General features: G+C 37.0%; 1 pseudogene; it reads left to right on the top strand.

The window, feature by feature from the left end:
• Positions 1-855: 855 nt before the first annotated feature.
• Positions 856-2001, top strand: LOC130683985 (60S ribosomal protein L18a-like; annotated as a pseudogene).
• The last annotated feature ends 9356 nt before the right edge of the window (positions 2002-11357 follow it).

Below are 11357 nucleotides of genomic sequence, written 5' to 3'. Positions count from 1 at the left end.
TCTGGTGGCCTTGAGGAAGTCATTTATTATCAGTGAAAGCCTATGGAGCTGTAAGACTATTCTTGCATGGTGGCACCTGTTTTTTTCCCCTTTTTTGTTGAAATACAGTCAATATACATTACAGTGGTACGGTGGCATCTTCTTTTAAATCAAGCTAGCTAAAACATGTGAGGTAGCACCTGGGAGATAAATAGTTGATATGCATAGTCCAGAGTAAAATGGCAGAGTGAAACATAAAATACTTTCTTTTTTTAAGGAAAGACTAAGAAAAAAAAAAGAGGGAAAGAAAGAAATATATGGCTAGGGATCAAATAAAGGTAGTGGCACACTATTCAAATTGACACCTTTGAAATGTGAAAGAGTAGAAAGAAATTGGAGACTCTGGTGTCCCCCACCTCCCAAATGCAACCCTAACTTCTACTCTACCTCAAACACATGGAAGAAAGATTGTGAGTGGTCACCTATCTCCAATTTGGAGAAATGTGCATTCAGAGGACATGAAAGGAACCCAGGGAAAATGTGAAGAAAATGTCATAAAGAACCTAACAAGTAATCCTAACAAATGAAAGAAAGAAGGGAATTAAAATATATAATACAAAAAAAGTTACCCGAATGAAAATGATTTACAAATTGATTAAATGTGTTATACGGTATGTCTAGGATAAACCAATAATAATGACAAACACAGATACATCCTACTAAAATTTCAACTTCAAGGATCAAGATTATTTTCTTCAGGAATACAGGTAGAAAAATCAAGTTGAGCATAAAGGTAAAACTCAAGCTGGCCTCAGACTTATCTACAGAAATATCTATTGTCAGAAGCAGTGGTGCAGTGCCTTTAAGTTTTTGGGGATGGAGGTGGGATAAAAGAGGGTTGACATAAAAATCCTAAATGAAGCCAAGAGGGCAAACAGATTTAATGCCAACTGAATTATATGCAAAAATTCAAGAACTATAATTTATGGTTAAATTACTTAATATTTGTAAAGCACTTGGTGCCTGGCATATAGAAAGCACTATGTAAATGTTAATTAATTCATCAAATAAATAAGAATAAAACGCATTGAGATTCAAGATGGCAGCATGAGAGGTGAGACAGAGAATTCCTCCAAAAACCACATATAGTGTGAAAATATACTTAATACCACTAGCCCTAAAACAGTAACAGGAAAGAAGGCTGCACCAGACTGCACACAGACCTCATGAACAGAGCAGACCTCACGGAACAGGGTAACGTAGGAAAGCCTTGATCTGGCGGGACCCAAGTCCTTCCCCCACCCCAGCTCACCAGTGGGAGGAAGAGTAACAGAGCAGGGAGTGGGTGGAAGCCTAAGACTGCTGAACACCCAGTCCTGGAGGTCTGCTTTGGAGTACAAACCTGCATTGTGCATGCTCTGGAGGTTGGTGGGATTGGGGAGCTGGGATAGGCAGAGTGCTTGAGAGACTGAGATTCCGGCCATTTGTGGAGGACAGGGATCCACATCTGGCCACTCTGAGACAAAGGAAAGGTGGGAGATCTGACAGGCTTCCTAGCAGCAAGAGAGCTGCTGAAGGGGTGGGGTTTGCCGGGAGCTTGCTGCACGGGAGAAGGGATAGGTGGACAAGGTTGTATGGGTGCACTCTGCCCAGCAGGTTGGAGCATGGCAGCTTACACCTCTGCGGGTAAAGAACTTTGGCATCTGGTTGTGCGACTCCCGCAGCGGCACCCACAACATGTACCGGGAATGCCAGGACCTGACCACCGCAGGCGTTGTCACCCAGTGCTACCGAGACATGGGTGCCCAGCACTGGGCCCATGCCCACTCGATCCAGATCATGAAGGTGGAGGAGATTGCAGCCAGCAAGTGCCGCTGACCAGCGGTCAAGCAGTTCCATGACTCCAAGATCAAGTTCCCACTGCCCCACTGGGTCCTGCATCGCCAGCATAAGCCACGCTTTACCACCAAGAGGCCCAAAACTTTCTTTTAGATGTGGGGCCAAGTGGCCATTCTTCTGTTCAAATCTGGCCCAGTGGCTCTGATACTGGAGACAGGCACTGCAGCCGGGAATCAGGAAACAGCACTTTCCTCCCCTAAGGCATCAGCGCCACTCCCCTATGACCCCCAGCCTCACTCTAGGGGCTGAGCAGCTCCAGAGACTGGAGCTTCTGGGCACTAGAGGGTGCCACATAGAATTATGAAATGTCAAAGGAAACTAGTTCAGACCAAAATCTCGCAAACCCCAGAAAAAGGGTCAAATGAAACTGAGCTCACCAATCTTCCTGAAAGAGAGTTTAAAATAAAAATCATAAACATGCTCATGGAGGTAGAGAAAAATATTCAAGAACTCAGGGACAAATTCAAGATGGAGATTCAATCATTAAAAAATTCCATATCTGAAATGAAACATACAATGGAGGGATTTAAAAGCAGATTAGATGTAGTAGAAGAGATGGTAAATGGAATACAAATTAGAGAAGAGGAATACAAAGAAACTGAGGCACAGAGAGAAAAAGAACTCTAAGAATGAAAGAATATTGAGAAAACTGTGTGACCAATTGAAATGGAACAATATCCACATTATAGAGCTACCAGAAGAAGAAGAGAGAGAAAAGGGGATAGAAAGTGTTCTTGAGGAGGTAATTGTTGAAAACTTCCCAAATCTGGGGAAGGAGATAGTCTCTCAAGCGATGGAGATGCACCGATCTCCCGAAAAGAAGGGACCCAAGGAAGACATCAACACATATATTAATTAAAATGGCAAAGATCAAGGATAAAGACAACTTTTAAAAGCAGCTAGAGAGAGAAAAAAGATCACATACAAAGGAAAACCCATCAGGCTATCATCAGATTTCTCAACAGAAACTTTACAGGCCAGAAAGCAGTTGCATGATATATTTAATGTAATGAAGCAGAAGGGCCTCAAACCAAGAATACTCTACCCAGCAAGGTTATCATTTAATTTTGAAGGAGTGATTAAACAACTTTCAGATAAGCAAAAGCTGAGAAAATTTATCTCCCACAAACCACCTCTACAGTGCATTTTGGAGGGACTGCTATAGATGGGAGTATTCCTAAGGCTAAATAGATATCACCAGGAGAAATAACCCACAGCAAAGTAGAACAATTAATTACTAATCAGATGCAAAATCAAATCAACTACTCCCAAAGTCAATCAAGGGATAGACAAAGAATACAGAATATGATACCTAACATATAAAGACTGAAGGAGGAAAAAAAAGAACCTTTAGGTTGAGTTTGTAATAGCATATGAAGTGAGTTAAATTAGACTGAGAGATAGTAAGGGAATTACCATTGAACCTTTGGTAACCACAAATCTAAATCCTGCAATGGCAATAAGTACATACCTATCGATAATCACCCTAAATGTAAATGGTCTGAATGCACCAATAAAAAGACATAGAGTCACTGAATGGATAAAAAAACAAGACCCATCTATATGCTGCCTACAAGAGACTCACTTCAATCCCAAAGACATACACAGACTGAAAGTAAAGGGATGGAAAAAGATATTTCATGCAACTAATAGGGAGAAAAACGCAGAAGTTGCAGTACTTGTATCAGACAAATTACACTTCATAACAGAGAAAGTAACAAGAGACAAAGAAGGACATTACATAATGATAAAGGGGTCAGTCCAACAAGAGGATGTAACCATTATAAGTATCTATGCAACCAACACAGGATCACCTACATATGTGAAACAAATACTAACAGAATTAAAGGAGGAAATAGAATGCAATGCATTCATTTTAGGAGACTTCAACACACCACTCACTCCAAAGGACAGATCAACCAGACAGAAAATAAGCAAAGAGACAGAGGCACTGAACAAAGTATTAGAACAGATGGACCTAATGGACATCTATAGAACACTTCATCCAAAAGCAACAGGATACACATTCTTCTCAAGTGCACATGGAACATTTTCAAGAATAGATCATATACCACACCACAAAAAGAGCCTCAATAAATTCAAAAAGATTGAAATTGTACCAACAAACTTCTCAGATCACAAAGGTATGAAACTAGAAATAAATTACACAAAGAAAACAAAAAAGGCCACAAACACATGGAGGCTTAAAAACATGCTCTTAAATAATCAGTGGCTCAATGACTAAATAAAAACAGAGATCAAGCAATATATGGAGACAAATGACAACAATAATTCAACACTGCAAAATCTGTGGGATGCAGTGAAGGCTGTGCTAAGAGGGAACTGTACTGCAATACAGGCCTACCTCAGGAAAGAAGAACAATCCCACATGAACAGTCAAAACTCACAATGAAACTAGAAAAAGAAGAACAAATGAGGCCCAAAGTCAGTAGGAGGAGGGAAATAATAAATATTAGAGCAGAAATAAATAAAATTGAGAAGAATAAAGCAATAGAGAGAATCAATGAAAGCAGGAGCTGGTTCTTCAAGAAAATAAACAAAACAGATAACCCCCTAGCCAGACTTACCAAGAGAAAAAGAGAGTATACACACATAACCAGAATCAGAAATGAGAAAGGAAAAATCACTATGGACACCACAGAAATACAAAGAATTAGGAGAGTATACTGTGAAAAATTATATGCTAACAAACTGGATAACCTAGAAGAAATGGACAACTTTCTAGAAAAACACAACCTTCCAAAGCTGACCCAGGAAGAAACAGAAAATCTGAATAGACCAATTACCAGCAATGAAATTGAATTGGTAATCAAAAAACTACCTAAGAACAAAACACTGGGACCAGATGGTTTCACTGCTGAATTTTATCAAACATTTAGTGAAGACCTAATACCCATCCTCCTTAAAGTTTTTCAAAAAGTAGAATAGGAGGGAATACTCCCAAACTCATTCTATGAGGCCAACATCACTCTAATACCAAAACCAGGCAAAGAAACCACAAAAAAAGAAAATTACAGACCAATATCCCTAATGAACATAGATGCAAAACTACTCAACAAAATATCAGCAAACTGAATTCAAAAATACATCAAAAAGATCATCCATCATGATCAAGTAGGATTCATCCCAGGGATGCAAGGATGATACAACATTTGGAAATCCATCATCGTCATCATCCACCACATCAACAAAAAGAAGGACAAAAACCACATTATCATCTCTATAGATGCTGAAAAAGCATTCGACAAAATTCAACATCCATTCATAATAAAAACTCTCAACAAAATAGGTATAGAGGGCAAGTACCTCAACATAATAAAGACTGTATATGACAAACCCACAGCCAACATAATACTTAACAGTGAGAAGCTGAAAGCTTTTCCTTTAAGATAGGGAACAAGACAAGGATGCCCACTCTCCCCACTTTTTTATTCAACATAGTTCTGGATGTCCTATCCATGGCAATCAGACAACAAAGGAAATAAAAGGCATCCAAGATTGGTAAGGAAGAAGTCAAACTGTCCCTGTTTGCAGATGACAGGATATTGTATATAAAAAACCCTAAAGAATCTACTCCAAAACTACTAGATCTAATATCTGAATTCAGCAAAGTTGCGGGATACAAAATTAATACACAGAAATATGTTGCATTCCTATACACTAATGATGAACTAGCAGAAAGAGAAATCAGGAAAACAATTCCATTCACAGTTGCATCAAAAAGAATAAAATACATAGGAATAAACCTAACCAAGAAAATGAAAGACCTATACCCTGAAAACTACAAGACACTCATGAGAGAAATTAAAGAAGATACCAATAAATGGAAACATCCCATGCTCACGGATAGGAAGAATTAATATTGTCAAAATGGCCATCCTGCCTAAAGCAATCTACAGATTCAATGCAATTCCTGTCAAAATACCAACAGCATTCTTCAACGAACTAGAGAAAATAGTTCTAAAATTCATATGGAACCAAAAAAGACCCTGAATAGCCAAAGCAATCCTGAGAAGGAAGAATAAAATGGGGAATTACACTCCCTGACTTCAAGCTCTGCTACAAAGCCACAGTAATCAAGACAATTTGGTATTGGCACAAGAACAGACCCATAGCCCAATGGAACAGACTAGAGAGCCCAGATATAAACCCAAGCATATATGGTCATTAAATATGATATGGGTATACATTGGGAAAATGACAGCTCCTTCAGTGTTGGCAAAATTGGATAGCTACATGGAAGAGAATGAAACTGGATTATTGTCTAACCCCATACAAAAAAAGTAAACTCAAAATGGATCAAAGACCCGAATGTAAGTCATGAAACCATAAAAACTCTTAGAAAAAAACATAGGCAAAAATCTCTTGGACATAAACATGAGCAACTTCTTCATGGACATATCTCCCTGAGCAAGGGAAACAAAAGCAAAAATTAACAAGTGGGACTATATCAAACTAAAAAGCTTCTGTACAGCAAAGGACACTATGAGTAGAACAAAAAGGCATCCGACAGTATGGAAGAATATATTTGTAAATGATCTATCTGATAAGGGGTTAACATCCACATTACATAAAGAGCTCATGTACCTCAACAAAAAGCAAATAATCCAATTAAAAATGGGCACAGGAGCTGAACAAACACTTCTCCAAAGAAGAAATTCAGATGGCCAACAGGCACATGAAAAGATGCACCACATCCCTAGTCATCAGAGAAATGCAAATTAAAACCACAATGAGATATCACCTCACACCAGTTAGAATGGCCATCATTCAAACAACAAACAACAACAAATGTTGGCGAGGATGTGGAGAAAGGGGAACCCTCCTACACTGCTGGTGGGAATGTAAAATAGTTCAACCATTGTGGAAAGCAGTATGGAGGTCCCCCCAAATTAAAAATAGAAATAGCATTTGACCCAGGAATTCCACTTCTAGAAATTTACCATAAGAATGCAGCAGCCCAGTTTGAAAAAGACAGATGCACCCCTATGTTTATCGCAACACTATTTACAATAGGCCAAGAATTGGAAGCAACCTAAGTGTCCATCAGTAGATGAATGGATAAAGAAGATGTGGTACATATACACAATGAAATATTATTCAGCCGTAAGAAGGAAACAAATCCTACCATTGGCAACAACATGGATCGAGCTAGAGGGTATTATGCTCAGTGAAATAAGCCAGGTGAAGAAAGACAAGCATCAGATAATTTCACTCATCTGTGGAGTATAGGAACAAAGCAAAAACTGAAGGAACAAAACAGCAGCAGACTCACAGAACCCAAGAAAGGACTAACAGTTACCAAAGGAAAAGGTATTGGGGGGGATGGGCAGGAAGAGAGGGATAAGGGGTAAAAAGGGGCATTACAATTGGCATGTATAATGTTGGGGGGGGGACACAGGGAAGGCAGTATAGCACAGAGAAGACAAATAGTGATTCTATAGCATCTTACTACACTGATGGACAGTGACTGTAATGGGGTATGTGGCAGGGACTTGATAATAGGGGGAGTCTAATAACCATAATGTTGCTCATGTAATTGTAAATTCATGGTAGCTAAATAAATAAATAAATAAATAAGAATGAAAAAGAATAAAATGCCTCATATGAAACCCATGATATCCTCTTTTTTTTACCCTTGTATGCTTTTTTTTTCATTAAAGTATCACTGAAATACAATCTTATATTGGTTTCAAATGTACAACACAGCAATTCAATAGTTACCCCTACTTTTAAATCCTCACCCCCTCTAGTGTGGTTACAATCTATACACATAGAAATATGTTACAGAATCATAGACTATATTCTCCATGCTGTACTACTCTCCCCATGACCAGCATACTGTGATTAAGAATTATTGTGCCCCTTTATCCCCTCCCCTCCCACCAGCCTGCCCCAAACCCTCCCACTTGGTAACCACTAGTCACTCCTCAGTATCTATGAGTCTGATTCTGTTTTGCTTTGTTTTTATATTCCACAAATAAATGAAGTCATAACCTATAAGCTCTTCTTAATAAAACCTACCTTAGGAGAAGCCTGGATAAGAGCACAGGTGGATGCAATGAACCCATTTACACACAGAACTAAAATTAAATCAGTATGGGAATTGTGATTACAGAAAGTCTATATTCTAATTTTTGAAAATTTAAAAATACTAGTAGAGCAAAAGGAGATACAGGGCAGAGCTGAGAAGATGTGTCAGTGCACTAATTTCCCTGTTTTTATATAGAGAATCAATAGATTATATCTAAAGTTGATGAATCAAGAAATAGAGATTTGTATTATTCATGTGTTTGGATAGTAATATGGCGACCTATATGTGTCAGGCATTGTTCTAAGTGGTGTGGATTTAACTACAGACAAAGGCATATAAGAGTAGTGTTCCTTCATACTTTATATTGTATTAGGACAATACTAGCCCATGCAATTAGATAAAATTTAAAAAAACAGATGGACCTTTCAGTGAAAGAGTCCCAAATATAAATGGGACATGATAAAGATGTCATTTCAAACCAATAATAGTAGATGATAATTCAGTAAATGTGATGGGAAATGAGCAAGCCAAAATAAATTCCAAATGAGCCAAAAATTTAAAGATAATTAATCCATTCAAGTATTATAAGAAAGCCTTGGTGAATTTATTACCTTGGAGTTTGAAAAGTCCTTCTGAAGTAAGACATACAACATAGAATTCACAAAATTAAAGATTAATATATTTAATTATAAAATTAAGCATTTCTATACAGAAAAAATGTATCATAAGCTAATAATCTATCAACAAATGGACAAATATTTTTTGACAAAGAACTAATTTCTTTAATATGTAAAAAACCTATAAAAATTAATAAGAAAATATAGGTGTTATAATACCATTATAATGCTTTTTGTTTTCCTGCTTTTCAAGTCAGTAAGAAAAAGGCAAGCAATCTAGAAAAATGAGTAAGGAATCTGATCAAAAACTGCATCATAATGGCTAGTAAGTATTAGGTAAGATTTTTCAACCTCATTCATAATAAAAAGAAATGCAAATTAAAATGAGGAAACCATTTTTACCTTACCATTTTACCAACATTTAATGACACACAGATATCCAGATATCCCTCATGGCTTTCCTTTTAAGTGGGCTTAGATGATAAATCATAGAGCTCAGTAAAGAGTATGAAGCACAGAGGAAAAGTAAATTAGAATACAATTTGGAAAGTGCTCATTAAAGCAGAATTTCATGGAAGAATTAGTTATTCGTTGTTAAAATTAGTCCACCTCCCTGAAGTTATTCCAAAAAGAGTCTTAGAAAGACAACTGGAGAAGAGCTGTTACTATGCAATTCTGATTAACTGAAACCAAGTTAACAAATGGGGAAGTACCCAGTTTTGATTTTTAATTACTGATGTAGGACATGAAATAAACATCAACTGATCTGAAATTTACTATCTAAAAGGGCTTCATTTGTTATTGCTGTAAATGAAGGAGGACGTGTGAAAATGCAATTCAGATATCTCCCAGAAACTTCATAATGAAAATCACTTAAAATAAATAAATGAGGCAAATTATAGCAAGTGTACTTACACTTCTCAGTGTTAAGTATTTTCATAGCCAAATAGTTCCTGTTCTGTCTGATTCTATGGCACTTTGGGACACGATATTAACTCCTTAGCTAAAGTGAAGCAAACTCAAACTTACTCTAATTCAAATAACAAAAACACTCAAATAACCAGAGATCTGTACTCCTTATATTACTTTTATGACAAATAAATAAGTAAAATTTATCTTTCTTCCTCCCTCCCTCCCTCTCTCTCTTCCTTCCTTCCTATCCTTTGCAACAACCATTCCATAATGTCTCAAATGGTAAGGACAAATATGCTATGATTTATATATTTTTTAGATTAACAGCTGGTCATGCATATACTTGGTTATAAACATGGTCCTGAGGTTTTCATTTTAGTAACCTTACCAAACTTAAAATATCCAAAATAGATTAAATTGTTTCAGTAACATTTTCTTCTAATTATTTATAATGTATAAATTAAGTAAAATGTAAAATTGCATTTTGGTTTCATCTTTGAAATGTTATATATGATAATTTCATTCATCAGGATATTAAAATAACTACCATCCCTAAATCTCCATCTTTTCTGTGTAAGTAATAGTATACTTATCTAATAAGAAGCTAAAATTGTAATTTAATGAATCAATACCAAGTTAGTAAAAATTGATTGTTAGAAAAACAGATCTTTTGTTAAAGTTAATTTTTAAGGCATTTAATGTAATGATAGTTATAATTGTCTTACAACTGTTTTTTTTACTCTGGATAAGACCAGCAAATACTGCCCCATCTGTTAGCTACCTTATATATGCAGTTGGACTTTTATTAATTAATTGCTCAAACACAAAACAGCACCCTAATAATTTAAAATGATTATTTTCCTATTGTAAGCAGACTTAGTTTACTCCTGGATATATATTTAATGGCATGAATGACCTTGGGGGAATAATCTTAAGGACATAATCATTGACCGTCAGGAATTAAAATTTTGAATTCTGAAAGCTGCATGAGTTTTTTCAGGAATGTTCACAATCTCTATATACTTGTAAATTGAGCATGTTCCTCCTTCTGTCTTTTCTGTACTGGTTAATGTCCTTCCAACTCCTTTTTCAATTCCCTGGGCCATTATGTGCCATCAGATCTTACCTTTTCAATTTCTGATTGCATTTCTCCTTCACCACCTGCTTCTGCTGAGTCCAAGGAGTCTCCATCTCTTAAACAGTTACAACAGCCTTTTAATTTGTCCTCCTGCCTCTAACCTGGCACTATTCCAAGCCATGATTATGCTCACATCTACCAAAGAGATTTTTCTCAAAGTAGATCCTATGGAGAAAATTCCAAATTCCTTTGCCCAGCAAAATGCTGGCACCCCTCTCTCCTCTTCTGTTCAGTCACACTAAATTGCCCATCATTTCTTTAATGCATCTTGATGTTTCATGCTTTCCTGCCTTTACCCCTGCTGTTCCTCCTCCCAGAAATTCCATTCCCCCTTGCCTATCTGCCCAACACCTGCTTAGTTTTTGTGGTTCAACTCAAGTTTTAAGTCCTCCCAGGAAACCTTCTTTGACCTCCAAAAGGAGGTGGTACCTCTGTTGGTTCAATTTCTGTACCTTGTATTAAGTTCTATTCGATCAATTGGTGTAAATTCTCTTACTCATCTTTGTAGCCCCAGAAATGTAGCAGTGCAGGGAACGTGCAGTACAGAAACATAGCAGAGAAAAGTAAAAGTCACTGAATGAGTAAATGAACAAAGTGCAGAAAATAACTTTCCAAAGCCAACGATTCTATTCATTCTTGGCAGAGTGTGATTAAAAGGCCCTTCAGATAAGAGCTGTCTTGGGTCAGTGGAATATCCAGTGTTTATTTTGGGTTCTTCCAAAAATTAACTCTAAGGCAAGGGTTGAGTACACCTAAT

Source organism: Manis pentadactyla, chromosome 5 (assembly GCF_030020395.1).
Source record: "Manis pentadactyla isolate mManPen7 chromosome 5, mManPen7.hap1, whole genome shotgun sequence".
Classification (NCBI taxonomy): Eukaryota; Metazoa; Chordata; class Mammalia; order Pholidota; family Manidae; genus Manis; species Manis pentadactyla.
This window is presented reverse-complemented; position numbering and strand designations above follow the sequence as displayed.